The sequence below is a fragment of the Diplotaxodon limnothrissa genome, linkage group LG3 (assembly GCF_057381915.1).
Source record: "Diplotaxodon limnothrissa isolate DT_005_m linkage group LG3, D_limnothrissa_male_GT1.1, whole genome shotgun sequence".
Taxonomy (NCBI): Eukaryota; Metazoa; Chordata; class Actinopteri; order Cichliformes; family Cichlidae; genus Diplotaxodon; species Diplotaxodon limnothrissa.
This window is the reverse complement of record NC_140598.1, coordinates 1,234,873-1,252,677: the sequence shown is the minus strand read 5'-3', so window position 1 is coordinate 1,252,677 and position 17,805 is coordinate 1,234,873. Positions and strand designations below refer to the sequence as shown.

General features: G+C 39.7%; 1 protein-coding gene and 2 pseudogenes across 1 annotated transcript in view; 1 reads left to right on the top strand and 2 right to left on the bottom strand.

Annotated features, from left to right (window-relative positions):
• LOC146634242 (uncharacterized) overlaps positions 1–17,805 on the top strand; it is a 241,186-nt gene that overhangs the window by 217,849 nt on the left and 5,532 nt on the right. The window lies entirely within an intron of this gene.
• Positions 4,450–5,806, bottom strand: LOC146634244 (uncharacterized; annotated as a pseudogene).
• On the bottom strand, positions 6,681–10,019 carry LOC146634243 (uncharacterized; annotated as a pseudogene).

Genomic DNA, 17,805 nt, shown 5'->3' with positions numbered 1-17,805 from the left:
ATCAGCTTATTTACTGCATCTGAGTCCAGCTTCATTTAAATGATCCAACCATGAAAATGACATCAGTCCTACAGAAGCACTTCATGCTAACAGGAAGTCATTGATTAAGGTGGAATAACACAGAGACACAACCACTCACAGCTAACCTGACCCCACTAACTGCATGTGTTTGGACTGTGGGAGGAAGCCGGAGTACCGCAGAGGACGCACGCAAACACGGGAGAACATGAAGCTCTGAAACAAAGATGGTGGATTTGACCTCAGGACCAGGTGCGTAATTTCCACGGGGGTTACGGGGGTCATGACCCCCCAATAATCAGATCCAGCCAATAAAATTTCATCGTTCCAGTTTATAAAATTATGAATTATCTTGCATTAATAGCTTTTTGATTTTCTTTAATCGTTTCAATTATTATCAGCAAAATAGTTCCATGTTTAATCATCCAGTAATGTAACCCCGCCTCCTCCACAACGTACTTGGTTCTACCCAACCGGCTTTCTCTACCAAACCTTCACTGTTTGCTGTGTTTGTTAGCACAGTCGCTGGTGCCAGAGACTGCCAGTGACTTCAGTCTGAGGTTTGAAGTTTCCATGTCTGTGTGATGTGTGGTGTGAAGGCTGCTGGTTAAACTGGGACGCACTGAGTGCTCATAGAGATGCTCCATGAGTCCCAGTACAGACTACAAACATGGTGGAAACTTCGCTTTGATATCCACACACTCTGCACGTCTGTGAGTAACTGTGATGAAGATGTGCAGAGATCTGTGTCCAAACAGGAGAAAGACTGTAAAGACTCTGTGCTTCTAACAGCCTCTGTCAACATATGTGAGGCTGTTTGTTGTTGTTGCCATGGAGCTTTGCACTGTTTGGGTCAGCAGGTCATGTGATCAGGTTTGTTCTGCTGGACGATGGTTCAGTGTCAGGTTTGTTTGCATTCATCAATAAATATCTAAATAAATCAAAGACTCCATGTTTGTTCTTTCATCATGTGACCTCTGCTCATCCATCTCTGTGAGTATCAGGATACATTTGGTTCATAATACACAGAAAAATCAGAGTTATTACCTGTAATAAATGTGAAAGATTCCTGCAGTGATAACCAGGCAGGGCTGAAACACATCCAAGCTGTCACCACGGTAACAGCACCGCCCATCCACAGGTGAGGGGAGGAGCAAAAAGAGGGACTTTCACCATTTTATACTAAAAACACTCAACTAATGTTTCTAATATGAAACAAATAAGCCCACATTAATGTGAGCGTTTATTAAATAATAATAATGATGATTTCCTCCTGATCTCATTTCCACAGCAGAGAAAACTGTGGTGTATATTGAGGTGGAGGGTGTGGTCTGTGGCTCAGGTGTAGAGTGAGGGTGGGGTGCACCACAGCAGCATGCTGGGACTGCTGAGGGTGGAGGAGGGAGTGATGATGACATCATGAGCAGCGCAAATAATTAATCACCAACACAGTTGTGTTTGTTTCTAGTATAGTTATAAATAAGCTGATCAAATATCTGCTCAGTGATTAGATCCAGTATCTGTTACAGATGAACTGGATATCACAGCATGTTGTTAACCCGTCATATCAAACTAAACAGTGTTGCTGGTGTAAATATCCTCCAATAAAATCAGATGAGGGCTTCTGTTGCCAGGTAACGATGATGTCACCCTGGATCTTCTGGAGTCTGATGTATTTCAACTGATTCATTTATTCCACCTTAACAGTTCATTCCTCAAATCAAACAGGATATTTGACCCTTAAAAAATGTACCAACAAATAATTTTGCAATAAAATATTTATTTCTCAGCTTTTACAAGTGAAATCAAACAAGTTTATTTAAAAGTGAAACCAGAGTGGAAGCTGCTCGTATAGAGTCCAACCCAGGCAGCATCATCAAAGTGTCGGCTCTCTGAACACGGTGCAAGATCGCCATCTGCAGGACTAAACTAGTTTTTCTCCTCGTCAACCTCAAGATGACGTCATCGTACAGCAAAACATGCAGATCAGGTGACATGACTGTCTGAGAGGCGGAGTTAAACTGTGGCAGGTAAGCATGTGGAGGAGGAGCAACAACATGATGCTGGAACATCATCATTGCATTATCCAGTTTCCTCTCTAACTGGATGCTGCTGTGAACAAGAACAGCTGTGGAACCAGGGTCCTGAGTGTCATTTATGGATGAATGCAGGTCAGTGAGTACAAGGGCAAGGAGACGTCACAGACATGTTGAAATTGTGATGTGAAGACGGTGGACTGTGGTGGCCACTGCAGACTGTTGGGCTCTGTCACAATCTTCTTCAGTCTCTGTTACAGACGTGGGTTTGCTTGGACAGCCTGATAGCGACTCCCTGTCTGTCTGGAACAAAGCGTTTACATTCAAAAAGACATTTACACAAAACACCAACAACACACGTCAACATCACATGATATTATTTATTATTATCATTTATTCATATTTATTTTTCAATGAAGATGACGACCAACTGCAGCTTGAATCATTGAGACACATTAAATAAACTTTGCTCGATGACAATAAGCAGAGTTAAATCAGTCCAATAAGTGTGGAGCCCTTCCTTCAGAACGTGTCTGCGTAGGTTCTCAGTCATCCAGGTCATGTTTGTCCAAGCAGCAACCACAACCTCCCTGCACAACATTTTGCAAAGTCAAATTTGCTTATTGTCCCATCAACAGCTTACACACAGAATCTTCTTTCCAGGAGTACAAATATCTTTACTGTGAGGAAGTGACGCAGAAAATACAACGTTTCCCTCTCTGTGACAATGAAGAAGTGCTTGAGATTAAGTAGAGCGATCCTTCTTCCTTCTTCATTTCCTGCTCGCATCATCAGCTGACCTCTGGCTTCCTTGTCAAGGTCTCTCAGCATTGACTGGAACATCAAATCAGACTCACACCATCTTCTTGTAATGTGGGCATGTCTGTCAGTTGTTTGAAGAGCATCTCTGGCCTAAACACAATAGGAAGAACAACACCGCCCCAAAACAAACACTTCCAGATTAGATGAAGGGCACCATGATTGGAAATGGTAACATTAACACGTTAACTTCCTGTGTTTGGTCTGCAGTGGATGACTCGAGATTCAGGGATCTACATTTAAAAACACACATGTAAAACTGACAGCAAGGTTTTACCATCATATAGTCGACATAACTAAGCACAGCTGTTAACCTGTATGTTTGCTAACATTTGAACTCTTACTGTTGGAAATTCTATCAACAAAACACTAAATATAGTTGAATTCAATCCTACCTGAGCTGGTTGAACCAGTTTTAAATTCAAATTTTATTTATCACACACACAAAACCATACACAGTATGACAGGAGGTGAAATGCTTGTAGCTGTGCAATGCCCGACCAGTTTCATGACATACTTCCTCTTCCATCTGGGAACATAGTCTAAAGACAGGAAGCAGCTACTGTCAGCTTCCTGAATACCCAATAAGAAACAAATCAGGCCAAATCAACAAACCTTTGGGTCTTGTTTTCAAAAGTGCATGTTTGGCAGCTTCTGTCTCTCTTTCCATCCACTGTTGGATGTCTTGTTCTGAAATAGTCACTTGGACAAACATGGGGAGAAAAGATTCACTTGCGACTACAAGCATACGGTCCATTAAAGTCGGGTTACTCGGGGACTCTTTCAGGACGGCAGAAATCTCCTCCTCAGCAGACTGGTGACCTTCTCCTCTTTGTCCCATCTCTGAAGGAGCTGCACTTCTATCAGTAGGAACTGTCAGCTCTCTCAGTTTGAATCGAAATGAGTCATTTTAACTACTAATACAGAAATATGTAGACCTAGATCCAATGACTTCCTCCTCCCATAATGCAATAGTGCATCAGTCAGAAGGTCCAGTCGATGTGATGGAGTCATCTGTTTGTGACTCGTGCAGATCTTCTGAGGAAGGAGCAGAACCTCTCCATGCCTTCTCCATCGTTCAGCCCAAACCCAGGAAGCCTTCGTGTGCTCTACATGATTTCTGATTAACACATATTTGCTGTTTACTGTACAAGAGTGTATCAAAGTATGGACTGAATAGTGTGTGCATGTGCTTAGGATGACATGTGTGTCAGTTGGTGTACATTCACCAGTTTATGTCCATAAACATGGACAGCCAGGGAAACACCTGGAGGTGTTCCTCCTGCATTTGTCTGATAAACACCAAACACAGTTTTATAAACAGAAAATGTTGTTCTTGTGTCATATAGTAAAAGAAGATACTCACATGTATATGTGAGGACAGCACACAGTGTCGTATATGAAATTCAGCTTGATGTTCTTGTCCTGGTATCTTTTCACCAGCTCACTGATGACACTGGATCTGCTCGCCTGTTTAAAACAGATCATCTCAATGGTTTCGAGTCGATAAGAGAAATAATATTTTGGGAAACATTTGGTGACATTGTTGACTGTAGGTTAGTGACTTAAGCATTGATTAACAACTCAGCGTTCTCCATGAATCATGTTCAAAAACATCAAGGGAATTTCATGACGACAGGAGGCTCCAAATACACCAGTTACACCAGTTACATCTAGTTTTTTCTGCTGGTTTTGTGACTGAAGTAAATTTCCAGCTTCAGAGTTGCTGCAGTCCTAATTACAAAAGGAAATAGTAGTCCTCAATCAACCATAATAACTTTAACATGACAGAAATTATCTTTAAAATAAAAAAGAAATAGGTGTGTGTGTGTGGGGGGGGGGGGCAACACTCAACATCTGCACATTCAAAAACATCTGTTTCCATCACAAATACTTCAAATGTTGTTTCTTATATAACCAGTCCATTTAAAACTATGACTTATTTAGGAGAGCGCCTCACTAGTGATGGAGCAGTGACATGAAGTTTCCTTCAACATTTCCTCAGCTCAGCTGGTTTGGAGCTCTCAGGATGAGACAGCAGACATTCCTCTACATCTTTGTCTCTTACAAACATGATGTTTCCATCCAAGCGCTCAGTAATACTTCTTCTTTTTCTTACAAGGCCAAAGTCGGCATCCATGCTCACAATCATTGTGCCATCAGTCTGAAACCAAACATCAACACTGGTTCATCCATTTCTGTCTGATGGAACCAAATCTCATGACAGGATGATTAACTTGGTTGGTAGATCATTAGATAACACCTGACAGACTGAACCCACTCCAGTGGACATAAGAGTAGAAAATATGATCTAGTGTCAACATTGAAGGACTTTTCAGCCTGAAACATGTTTATATCCAGAAATGTGTCAAATGCTGTTAAACTGTATGATCTGCATTGTGTTGCACTGAGCAATGACACGCTGATGTCCAAACAGAATAGTTTGGCATTAAGTCATAAATCTCTAAGAACAAACCTGTGTTCACGAACATGTTTATCTCTCTTGTGTTTACTGCGTGGGTCTGTGGTCCTCTGGTAAATGTAGCTGTAAATGTTGTTTTCCTAATATACACGAGTACTGCTGCGTTCATGCATCGATGTTCTCCATGTTCTTTGCAAATAATGCAAATGTTTGTGGATGGTGCTGAGCATTTCTATGACATCTTTCAGTGAATCCCACAGGCTGAGCTCTTCTCTCTTTGCCTAACTGCTTGCTGTCTCTGAACCAAAAGAGCTCCAAGTCACATTATCCATGTTCTCAGCCAGTGGTGTGACTGGTGTGGGGACAGGTGAACCAGTCTGACTGAAGCTGGGAGGTGACGACTTCATTCGTTTAATAACAGCCCCTCTCGCTCAGTTTTTTCATTCGCTCTTGCTCAGATCTCTGCGAACCTGCTCGCAGTGTGTCGCTCAGTGTGGTTGATCATCTTCATCTTAACTTCCTGCTTCTATCATGGTTAAAGCTGCACTCTTAGAAGGGATGTGTTAAAATTGACACATCATGTGTTAAATTTTAACACATGTGCTGCATCAGATTAGGGACAACACATGATGTGTCAGTTTTAACACAATTAATGTGTCTGCTCCTTTAACACATCTTCTGTGTTAAAAAATGTAAACACAAAGATGTGTTATTTTGACACAAAGATGTGTTAAAATGTGTACATTTCAATTTTTTTTTAAAAAAGGAGAAAAAAGATGGGTATATATTATACACTTATTGAATTCCATTTTTTATTTGGCATATTATAAATCATTACAAACTGAATGAACAACAACTGTCAGAATCTTTTTAATTAAAATGTTTTAAATGCAATTTTAGCCAAAGCTATATCACAATTTTTACTTTACAAAATCAAACAAAATTCATATCTGACTAGCTTTCTATCTCTCTAGATCATTAAAATGTCAAAAAAAATTGAAAAAAGGGCAATCATATATATGATTGCCCTTTTTTCAATTTTTCAATTTTTTCAATATATATATATAATGTTCTGATATAATCCAGACAATACATGAATTAAAAATTTTAAAGGTAACAATTGTCATCTTCAACAAATTGTCAACATTTAACAAATGTGCAGTTGCATGCAAACAGAAAAACATACATTTTGGCGAATATAGCATCCAGGTTATACAATTTTGTACCTTGGGTTTAAATACAAAAATCAAAAATTTCAGCCAATCAGTTCATATTGTCTGACCTTTCCACTGCATAGGCATAAAAATGGTCAGTCCTGATAAGCAGTGTATTTGACAAAGATGCCAAATGAGGTTTCTCACCTCTGTGAACAGAGACTCTCTACATTTTGGACAGGTGAACATTTTACTTGCATCCTTTAATCTGTGCAATCAGCTCCAGTACTTTGGTTTTCCTTTGGGTGGACAGCGGCAGGTCATAGACAAACTCAAAGAAGGTGAAGACGGAGCCAAGTGGTGCTGGATAGGACAAGTTACATACCCAGTACAGTTTGAAAAGCTTATCCACAGCACACGTCAGGCCATCATTCAGAGAAATGGTTACTCTGTCATTCTTAGCAACAATGATGTACTGCCTGGTTGCCCTCTTTAGATCACCGATGCATATCAGCTGGGGTTGGTGTGTTGTGGATGATGCTTCAGGATCACTGCAAAGCGATGCAATACTTGTTCCAGGCTTGGAGATGGGGGAAGATAAAGATAGTATTCAGTGAGGTGTAGACAAATGCTTTCCTCAGGTAAATACCGTGAGAACTTTACTGAATACATACCAGTGCAAAAAAGGCTGCAACGACTGGCACCAACTGTTGGGAGTAGGTGTGTTAACACATGGCGGGGGGGTTCTTGTTTCCAGGGCAGCTACTGATTTGAGCTTCGGAATGATACTGGCTTCCCATTTTCGCAAAAAGAGATCCACCTTTCCTCCTGTAAAATTGCCAAACTCCAAGTCCAGCCTACGGAAATAAAAGAAGTGTTTAAGTTTAAAATGAAGCATTAAATACATTAAATCAAAAGTACATTCTGTCCATTTGGTAGCTGTATGGCTAAAATCAAACTTTACAGTATCACATTTCTGTTACCCATTCCACATCAAGCTTACCTACACAGTGAAACAACAATTTACTTGGAGTGGTATTTGAATACAAGTCCATTATTCCTTAATTTTAGCTATGATTTGGGTCCCATCAGACCCTGAGAAAAAATTAGGACTTTTTAGCTGATGTTCAACTTTCTAGCAGACAATTTCTTATGTTGTCTATCTGCGGTTTGTCCTGTAGAGCTTTTTTGTTGAAAATAGTGCTGCTGAAAGCAGAGTTTCATACAGATTTAGGTGATTTTTTGTAGGGTTTTCACTTCCACGAGCAGCACTTTCTGCATTGTCATTTGATGTCCCTACTATTAGATAGTCATTTGGTGGTACGACTAAGATTTTGGACCATGTGAAAAGTGATGCTCATTGTAATCAGTGCGCAGGGAGTAATGATCAAACTCTGAAGTTATAAAACTTTCAAAATATTCACTAGGAGCTCATAAACATACCTCCAAATGTATCCACTCCTGTTATATACTTTGTATGCAAAACACAACTGAGTGGAGAAGGAGTACATAAACCATTACCAGAGAACCAAGCAACTTACCAGACTTGGCATGTCCAAAAACCGTGGGTACTCTCCGAATATTCCAGGCTCTGAGACTGGTGTATGTTTCCTCCATGCCTGACATGATAATTGGAAGGTTCTCAGCTGAGGGCCGCAATAACTTGGGTGACCCACTCATCTGTGCTGCTGGTATTCCCATCCTCTCGCCTGAGCTTCTTGTCTTCACCACAGTCATCTGTCACTTTTCGCTTCTTATAATGTCTCTGCCCCTGGTCGAGATTCCGTCTAAGGTTGCGCAGTTTAGTCTCTAGGAATCCACAATGAGAGACTGGATCATAATAATGCTCCTGAGGAAGAAAGGACAGAGGTATATGGGTAACAGCTGAGCAATTTTAACTGAGAAAAAAAGCTCTAATAAATAATTAGATAAAGGTTAAACGATACACAGTAAGTGGGAACAAGTGCAATTTACAGTATGTAGTGGAATTTACATTATTAAAATGCTAAATTTACTTACAAATCCTTCCCCCTGTCCTGCCACTTAAGGGTGGAAAAGTGGTGAGGATGCTTTTTGCTACAGTTAGCTTCTCTGCACTAAGAGGGTAACTGGAAAACAAAGGTAAACTTTTTTACTTCTGTGCACTTCAACATTTTTAAAGGAAAACATTCATTGCAAAATTTTAACAAAGTACAGTAAAGTGCGATACTTACTAACCACACCTCTCCACCAAATCCCCAATGCAAGTCTTCACAAGGAGCCTCCTCGATGGCACCGACAGGTTTCATACTCCTTAAGAATCTGTGGGGCTTTCCTGAGTGACTTCAGGGGTTGACTTTGTTCTTCTGTGGTAATGGTAGACTGTGTAAAGGCAACACCAGACACTTTACCTCTCTGCAATAATCTTCAAAGTCATGACAGCAAATTTCCACAGAGCATAAAAGCACGAGTTTACTCAAAAAGCTGCAGCAGAAGAAGGCGGTTTCTTAACTACGTGATTATAACGCAATGACTAAAAGAAATTCTGAATAATAAATAAATTGATTTTATCTTCTAGTTGCTACTTGGTGAATAAATCTGATCCTGACTAATAGTGATGTCTGATGTCTGTGGCACTGCTGACAATAAGAATTTTTTTTTTTTACAAATTTCTTTCTCATCTATAAAAGTGGTTACAAGGACTTTGACAGATTCTAAGTTGTCATATGTGTGCTGAAAAAATGAAACACATGGCTAAATAAGTAAGATAATTTGCATGGTCAAGTTGCTGTTGTTTGGTTTTTTAAATAACACTGACTATTACTTCCTCAGAAGTTCTGCATAAAAAAGAAACTATATCAGAGCATGTTTCCAGCAATAAGCCTTAAAAAAGAATGTGCACATACTTTAGTTAATCATACTAGATGCAAAAACTGCTTTAACTGCTTGAAAAAACAATTATCTCTGTCAATATGAGGTATATTTCATGTTAAAGTTACTCAGTCTTTATTCCTATTCTCTGCTAGTAAACGAATGGTCGCGGTGATAACTACATTTGCTATATTCAGAGCTAACGACAATATTGTCATTTCACTCAACACTGCTACGGTTAGGTGCTGACTCTGGCGTTGCTCATACACAACATAATGCCTGTCGGAGCCGCTAGCCAACTACCACACTGGTTCTAAGAGCAATTTCTGAATACTCTAATACATAAATAAAGTAAATAGATAAATACATGAATAAAGTAATACATAAAAATACTACCAAAACACATTAACTCTAATGGAGTATGGCACGAAATCCAAGAACTAATAATAAAATTAAGAGTAGGATATGTTAGCAAGACTGTTACATTAAGGTTAGCTAGGTATAGTTAAGCAGTAATTAACTTAAACTCTAAACTCCTTTAATTTATATAAATTCACATTCTTCCAAAAACCCGGCATATTTTCAGTACATTAAGATAAACTGGTAAATGATACTTACTGTAAGGTCTGACAACATACTAGGCGACGTAACCTCCATCTTTGTCTCCTTTGTCTCATTGGCGCGAAAGATAGCGCCCCCTTCCCGCCGCCGGTATGTCATGTTGCTGGGCAGAATTTGTTTCAATTTTAAGCATGTGTGTTCTTACTCATTTCATTTTCTACTTTTGCTTCAATTGTATTCACATGTTACGGTCAAAATTAAGCCTGTTCTTTGTGGATACTTATGCTTATAGTATAGCCATGGCCATTAATTGGTATGCCATACATATTGAGAAAGAAAAAATTAATCCTCTTTCAGAATTTTAGTACACCTTGGTCCACATTACATTATAAAATGTTTTATGTGTTGAAAGTAATGAGGAAAGGATTAAGGAAAACAAACAATAACTAAACATTTTATTTATTCAGTTAATATAGTTATAATACATTGTTAATCTACAATTTATTTCACTAAACACAGGGCTAGCATCAAATTACTGAGCTGCTAATTTTAGGTCCTGTTGTTAGATTCTGAAAATAACACACAAAATGTGTTAAACTGTGCAACACATCAAGTGTGTTAAGCGTTTTACACATTTTTTCAATGTTTACACATTTTCTTACACATGTTATGTTAAAATTTACACAAAATGTGTTAATAGTGTAACAACACATTTTTTGTGTCATTTTTTAACACATCCTTTCTAAGAGTGTGATGAATCCTGTGGACATCAAACACTGATGGTGTTACTGGAGCTGAGTGAAGTTTGATGGCTTTATTATCCAGGCTGTGACACATGGCAGCTGTCAGAGCAGAACACAGGAAGTCAGCAGGTGTGTTTCAATTCAGCCTCTGCTTCCTCTGAAGGTCCATGACATCACAGCGAGGCCACGAATGCCGTCCAGACTCCCAGGCTCCCACAAACGTGTCCTCCTTCTCCCTGGATTTGAAGCACAGGTAGGCCCACCCTATCCCAAGATGCATTGCAGCATAGTGGTGGAATATATATTACGGTCCAGAGATGGAGCAGCGCTCTCTCTGAGTCTTTGAGGCTGTTTCTGTTTGAATCTGGCTTCAGTCTAAGGCTATGGCTCAAAGAGGATTCCTTTTTTTTTTACTGTGCTGCAATTGTTTACTGGATTATTTGTGCCATTAATTAGTATCAACTAATTTTTATTCAATCTCCGCACAGGATATGCTTGTGAAGATGGAATATGGGGGAGAGCAGAAGTGCGTTGAAGTTCCACAAAGGGATGAATGAAGGACATGCATATTGTATTGAAGAAATAAGTGATGAGATGCTGTTATTTGCATTTACCATGTCAGACCTTTTGATAAACACAATTCTAATGAAAGTGAGAACATGTACACTGTTACAACTTTCAGAAAATGTTTTGAAATTGTGGTGCACAGTTCAGAATAAATGTTTTTCAAAAACCATTGCATCTTTTTAGTAAATGTTTATTTCCAAAAGAAATTTCTAGAAGTTCAGAACAGGAAAATTCCTGCTTTTGAGAATGAATTAGAAGATAACTCTTACGTAGTTAAACTAAAATACTCTTTGAGAGTTAATATATAAACTCTTAACACCAAGTGTTAAATTATCAACTCCAGACAGATTTGGTGTTTAACACTAAATCAGAGTTAACGTACCAACTCTCCAAAAAGAGTTAAATTAACACTCTCTGGTGTGGACCCATATAGACACTTTAATAGTGTTGAAATCAAATCCGACAGTGTTAATTTGGACATGCTGGATTTGCTGTGTATATTTGATATTTCATTAAATTTTATTGTTTTAGCTTTGGGGTGGCCAGTCTGGTTGGGGGGGTGGCCTGGGGCACGCCACTGTTTGTGTGGCATCAGATTTGATGCAGAACAGCTGATTGTTCTGTAAATAGTTTGAGATGTTTATTTAAAAACACCTTGGCTGTATTTTTAGGTAAAAGCTGCAAAAAACTTTGTTGTTTGCATAACCCAGTTACTTTTTTGAAGAAGTAACTATATAATTAACTGCCCAAAATTGGTCATTATATCCTGTATTATGCAGACAGAGTTACAGACTCTCTCCCAGACCACAGACTCAGAATACAGTCAGAGCTTTATTAAGAAAAAAAAAATTTTTTTTCCCTTCTAATAGTGTTAACATGCTACAGGTCATGAACAAGATTTTATTTTTCATTGTAAGTGGGCTAAAGCAGTTAATTAAAAGTAGTCTAACATAAATGTAAATGCTGTAATTTGATTACTTTAATAAACATGTAACTTGGATGGATTGGATGCTGGCGTGACCACAGTGCACACGTCTGCTTTTGCTCACAGTGGTCCAAGGGCCGCTCAGTTTGTGTGTTTGCTCAGACATGTGAAACATTAGAGGGAACATCAGCGTTGGTCAAGTTACTTGAAAAAAGTAATCAGTAACTAATTACGGATTACTTCCCCCAAAAAGTAATCCCGTTACTTTACTGATTACTTATTTTCAAAAGTAATTAATTACTTATTTACTTTTTAAAAACACGATTTACAACCTGAAGAGGTGATAAAGTGATAGATCTTTCAGCCCAATTCTACTTTTTCTACATAATCATCATACAAAATGTAATCAAATGGAAAAGTCTCTTTTTTCCAATCCTCCTCCAATCCTCCCCTGATTGGGGAGGGTTGGAGCCCTTCTCTATAAAGGGGAGAGGAAACAGGAAGTGGGGGTTGTTGTTTTTTTAGTAGGACACTGGTGCAGCAGTGAAGCCTCGAAGATCCAGGACGAAGTGTGCACATTTTAACGGTAAAGATTTTTAACCTGGCCTGGCTTTGCTTTTAAAATAATCTGAGGATGTTGGAGGGAGTGCTGGGAGGCAGAAAAAACCACTGGACTGGAGACTCTCTGTGCCCCTGAAAAGGAAACTGGACCAGTTTTGGGGAAGTTCCAGCTCCCAGGATGTGATGTGGAGACCCAGCCTCGAACAAAGTCAGGCCTGAAAAGGTGGGTGGCAAGCCTTTTTGAGGAAGCTGCAGGATTGATACGTTTTGGCTGCTTGTTCTTCCAAGTGACCACCTTTCCCCTGTTTGTAACCAGGCTAACAACCCTGACCGCGGTGGCCTTGGATTCCTGGCCAGAGTTGTCTTCAGCCAGTAGTTTGACCCGGAGAAAGAACAAATAAATCTTGTGCACCCCATTGCAGTGCGTGTGGTGGTTGGTTACTGGTCGATATTAGAGCTACTTTCGATTGCACTATATGTGTACTGTATCACATAACCTCTCTTCTACAAAAATATTTACATCGTATAGAACGGAAAATAAAAAAGCCTGGAATTATTTGCTCTCTACATATATGTGCATCAAATGACTACATTAAAATAATTCCATTACACAATTTGATCTCCTGATCTTGATATTCCTGAGGCCACACTTGTTTATAACATGCACATTTAGTTTAAAGGATCTCATCTGTATCACAGACGTGTGTGGACGCGGAGCGTTTTCAAATCTACCTGTGCTGCTGTGGACGTAAAGCTATTCCAGCGTGCAGCAAAGCGAGTGAAATATGCAACTTCATCTTATCCTGCACATCTTTTCTGCGAGACCTGTTGCAGTATTGATGGTCTTGTTGTGAAGGGTCCTCCCACTGTGTGTGGACTGAGTGCAGATGTGGCTCAGGGGTTGTGTGGAGATGCTGGACTGGTCTAAGATGACCGAAGCTTCAACTGCACATTCTGAATAACACAAATATATCATCAGATGTACACTCAAATAAAATGTTAGCATAAGAGAAAGTGTCACTTGGCTTATTACATATTTAAGGAACATTTCTTATTCCACTCTGTCACACACCTGCAAATTCAGAAATCTCAGCATCGAATGTCCCCCCCAAAATTTGTCAGTTTTAATTTGTTGTGATTAGTTTTTAGTTTTCATTCTAAAACGAAAACAATTACAAATTTTGGTGCGTTTGCAAAGGTTGCATTAATGTTTTTACTTTACATCAAGACTAAATAAAGCTCTGTGGGCTTTTTATCGATACAATAAAAGGAGGAAACAAACTCTCTTCGGAGGGTATTTGAGTCTTAAACTTGAATCGTTTCTCGCAGCAGCCGTGGAATCAGAGTCTGAAAGCTGCCAGCTAGTTTCCAACACAATGAGGCCACTGTAATGGGAGACACTGAACAGATGGCCCTGGTGTTTCACTGGGATGCTCTCTGCACATTGCAGTGTGTTTCTTAAACTCACTTCATATCAAGCTCATTGGGTGTGTTGCAGGTTATTGTTAATTTTCCATAGCAGGAAATAAACTGGTCCCTTAATGGTTTCAACGTGAAATATTCGAACACAAATATCTGGTCCACTGTTTGTGTGACTGAGGCAGAAGTTCCTCTGTGTGCATGTGGAGACATGTGATGTTAAATCAGAACATGAACAGGTTACAGGTGACATGAAGAACATTTGTCAGCCTCATCAGCTTCCTCTCTCTCAGCCCTGCAGGATTTTTAGCCTCCCATCTCCCTGCATCACTTCTTCGTTGTGTGGTTTCCTGCTGATCTGAGGACAGCTTATTGTAACTGAGTTTCGGCTCTGCGGGCTCTCCTGGTTCCTCTTCAGACTGCGGCAGACGTCAGGGATTAAACACGATCATATTTAACATCAGTTTAACAGGGAATCATGGCTGAGTTCATCACACACATCTTTAAAACACTTCTGTTGGATCCATGAAGGGCTGTGAGGTCACTAACAAACACATCTGTGGTTCCTCCACACTGACCTCACACCTCCCAGCTCCTGATTGGTCACTTCAGTCACATGTCAGAGTAAAGGCCCTGTCTCTCAGCCCTGTGTCTCCATCTAGCTGTTTTTTAAATAAAATGTGTTTATGTGGCACTTACCACAGATAAAAATCACAAAGTGCTTCACAATAATACCACAATAAAGCCTCAGTGCCTGAGAAGCCAACAGTGGGACCAACAGTGACCTCTGACCTGCAGACCTGAGTGCTCGGGAACAAGCACGAGCTATCCACAGGTCAGAGACACACTGATGGCTCAGTGTTTATAATTTCATTATTATTATCCTCTGTTTAATATTACAGCTATAATAACAGCAAAGTGTCTGTATTACATTTACAATAAAGTCTGAATAAATGAAATAATAAAAAATGAATCCACAGATGCACAGTTCATTATTTAAGCACAGAAGTCTTCGTTTTAATGACTCCCGCAGATATCACAGATTCTCATGTGTTGATGTAAATGGAGAGTCCTCTTCACACACTGAGGTTACACCTCGCTCCAAATGATTATGTAAATTGTATTTAGGTGTTACACAGATTACATATGTTGTTTTTCAGTTAAACCCGTGGATGGCATTGTGTCTCAGGACTCTCTGGGTCACTGACATCAGTCTCAGGCCCCTGTGATCATTAGTTTGCCAGCTCAGCCCAATTAAAGGATAAACTACTAATAAGGATGTTCCACATTATTAAGCAGGCCACCATTTTCAAGCAACATGGGAAAGAAAGTTATCTCTCTGCTGCTGAAAAGCATGAAATAATTGAATGCTTTGGACAAGGAATGAAAACCTTGTCCAAGTGTGATCACCATAATGTTAAGAGATTTGTGGCTGAGTCCGAGCACACACGGGTTCGTGCAGATAAAGGCACTGTTGTGGATAGGCGTAGCTTTGGGTCACGTGGTGTCGGTAATAGTGATAGTGATTGCTATATCACCTGTTCACGGCCCGAGGGAATTTTTGTGAATGAGTGGGTGATGGGGGAGGTCGACTTTTGCTGACCGCTCAAGCTTGGAATGTTCTGATCAGTGTTTTTCTGCATTTTAAGGATTTGATAACAAATAAAGGAGTTTTAACCTGGAACTTTGACTTACGTTTTAAACGCGTCAACATTATTCCCCTATTCAGCTGCTCGGCGACTCAAAGGCTTGACAGTCGCCAATATTTGTCAGCAAAAATGTGCGACGGCAATGGAGCGTCCCGCAATCAGCGCTGAATAAACGCCGACGCGAGCCCACACACCACCGCCACTACACCCGTAAAATCGGCTAGTCTGACAGATAAGGAGACGACGGTGGTATGTAAACTGTGTTTTTGTGCTGGTGTTGTTTGTTTGAACGCAGTTTGGATTCTGACCACATGAAGATGTTGTTGTGACACGCCCACCGCTACGTTTGGTTTGGTGTGTGTGTGTGTGTGTGTGTTGCCTTTGTTTTGGATTTTGGCATGCTGCTTATGTTGGATGCTTAAAATGAGTGGATCGCAGGCTGCATCTGTTGGTGGAAAAACTGAAAAGGATAAAAGATTAATTTCCCTCACTGAGAAAGCTCTTGCAAACAAAATCGAAACCATCCAAACAGATCGGAAAAGGCATGTAAACAAAATGAAAAGTGTTATTATGTCTCTTAAAGAGCTAATGAAAGATGATAAAAATCATTCACAAGTTAAATCACAGTTTGAGTTAACACACCTGTTTAAGGATGCCAGTGCATTGCATGAATCTCTGCTTTCTCTAATCTCATTTGATGAGATTAAAACCCTTTCTGATTCTGATTCTGATTTGATGAGAAAGAAACAAAATACATGGTTCTCAAGCATCTCTAAATACAATAAAGGGTTTATGGAGGATGTTAACATATGGCTTTCTGAAACTGATAAACGTTCGGGGAGGCCATCATCTGACAAGGCACAGTCACAGGAAACTTCCCTGGGAGGAGAAGTGGAGGTGCGAGAGCACACTGGAAAAGAACCTCAATCACCTCTTAATCCTCAGAATGATGTTAATGATGACGTGTTGCCATCCGACAGTGTGTCAAATCAAGGCAGTAGGTCAAGATTATAACAACCATTCAAAAGCATTTAAGATTATTGATTTAACTCAACAGTTTCAAGTGGTTATAACTGCACCTGTAATAAAGGCTATATTGCAATGATATTGCATTCAGATGTTTAAACATCTGAATGCAATATCAATATTAATTATTAATGCAATGATGATGATGATTATTAACAATAGCAGAAAAATATTTCTCTAATCCTCACATCAGTCAGACAACTACAGCTCATTCAGAACTCTGCTGCTCGAGTCCTCACTAAGACCAAAAAAGTGGACCACATCAGTCCAGCTCTGAGGTCTTTACACTGGCTGCCTGTCCGTCAGAGGATAGACTTCAAAGTTCTGATGCTGGTCTATAAAGCTCTGAATGGTTTAGGACCAAAATACATCAGTGACCTCCTGACCCAGTATGAACCTTCCAGATCCCTCAGGTCATCTGGATCCGGTCTTTTATCAGTTCCCAGAGTCAGAACCAGACACGGAGAAGCTGCATTCAGCTTTTATGCTCCTTATATCTGGAACAAACTCCCAGAAAGCCTCAGATCAGCTGAAACACTCAGTTTATTTAAATCCAGGTTGAAGACTCGCCTGTTCTCAGCTGCATTTGAATAAAGCACCAAATCTGCACTGTAACAGAACTACTGATTGTATCTACTGTTCCTTTTTTTTCCATTTTAAATCATGCTTTTTATTTGTTTTTATTTTTTAATGTCTCTGTAAAGCACTTTGAATCACCTTGTTGTTGAATTGTGCTATATAGATAAACTTGCCTTGCCCTGTCTACTTTCAGTAGAAAATCGTATGTGCTGTGTTCAATGCTGTGGAAAAACGGGAAATAGAAAATCGTGATTGGTCAGAATTAGCCTGTGATAACTTGATAAAGGTGGGCTTTTACTTTAGTTTATTTAAATATTTAGTTTTGAATTTATCTGCATTAAAACTGAACATAATTTTTCTCACAGGCAGTGTTTTTTTTAAGGTAGTCGTTGGAGAGGGAGGTTGGCTCTGGCCCCTCAGGCCCACCCACAAACGCCTCTCTGGGTGGTTCCTTCCCTCTTTCCTGAATTTCCTGG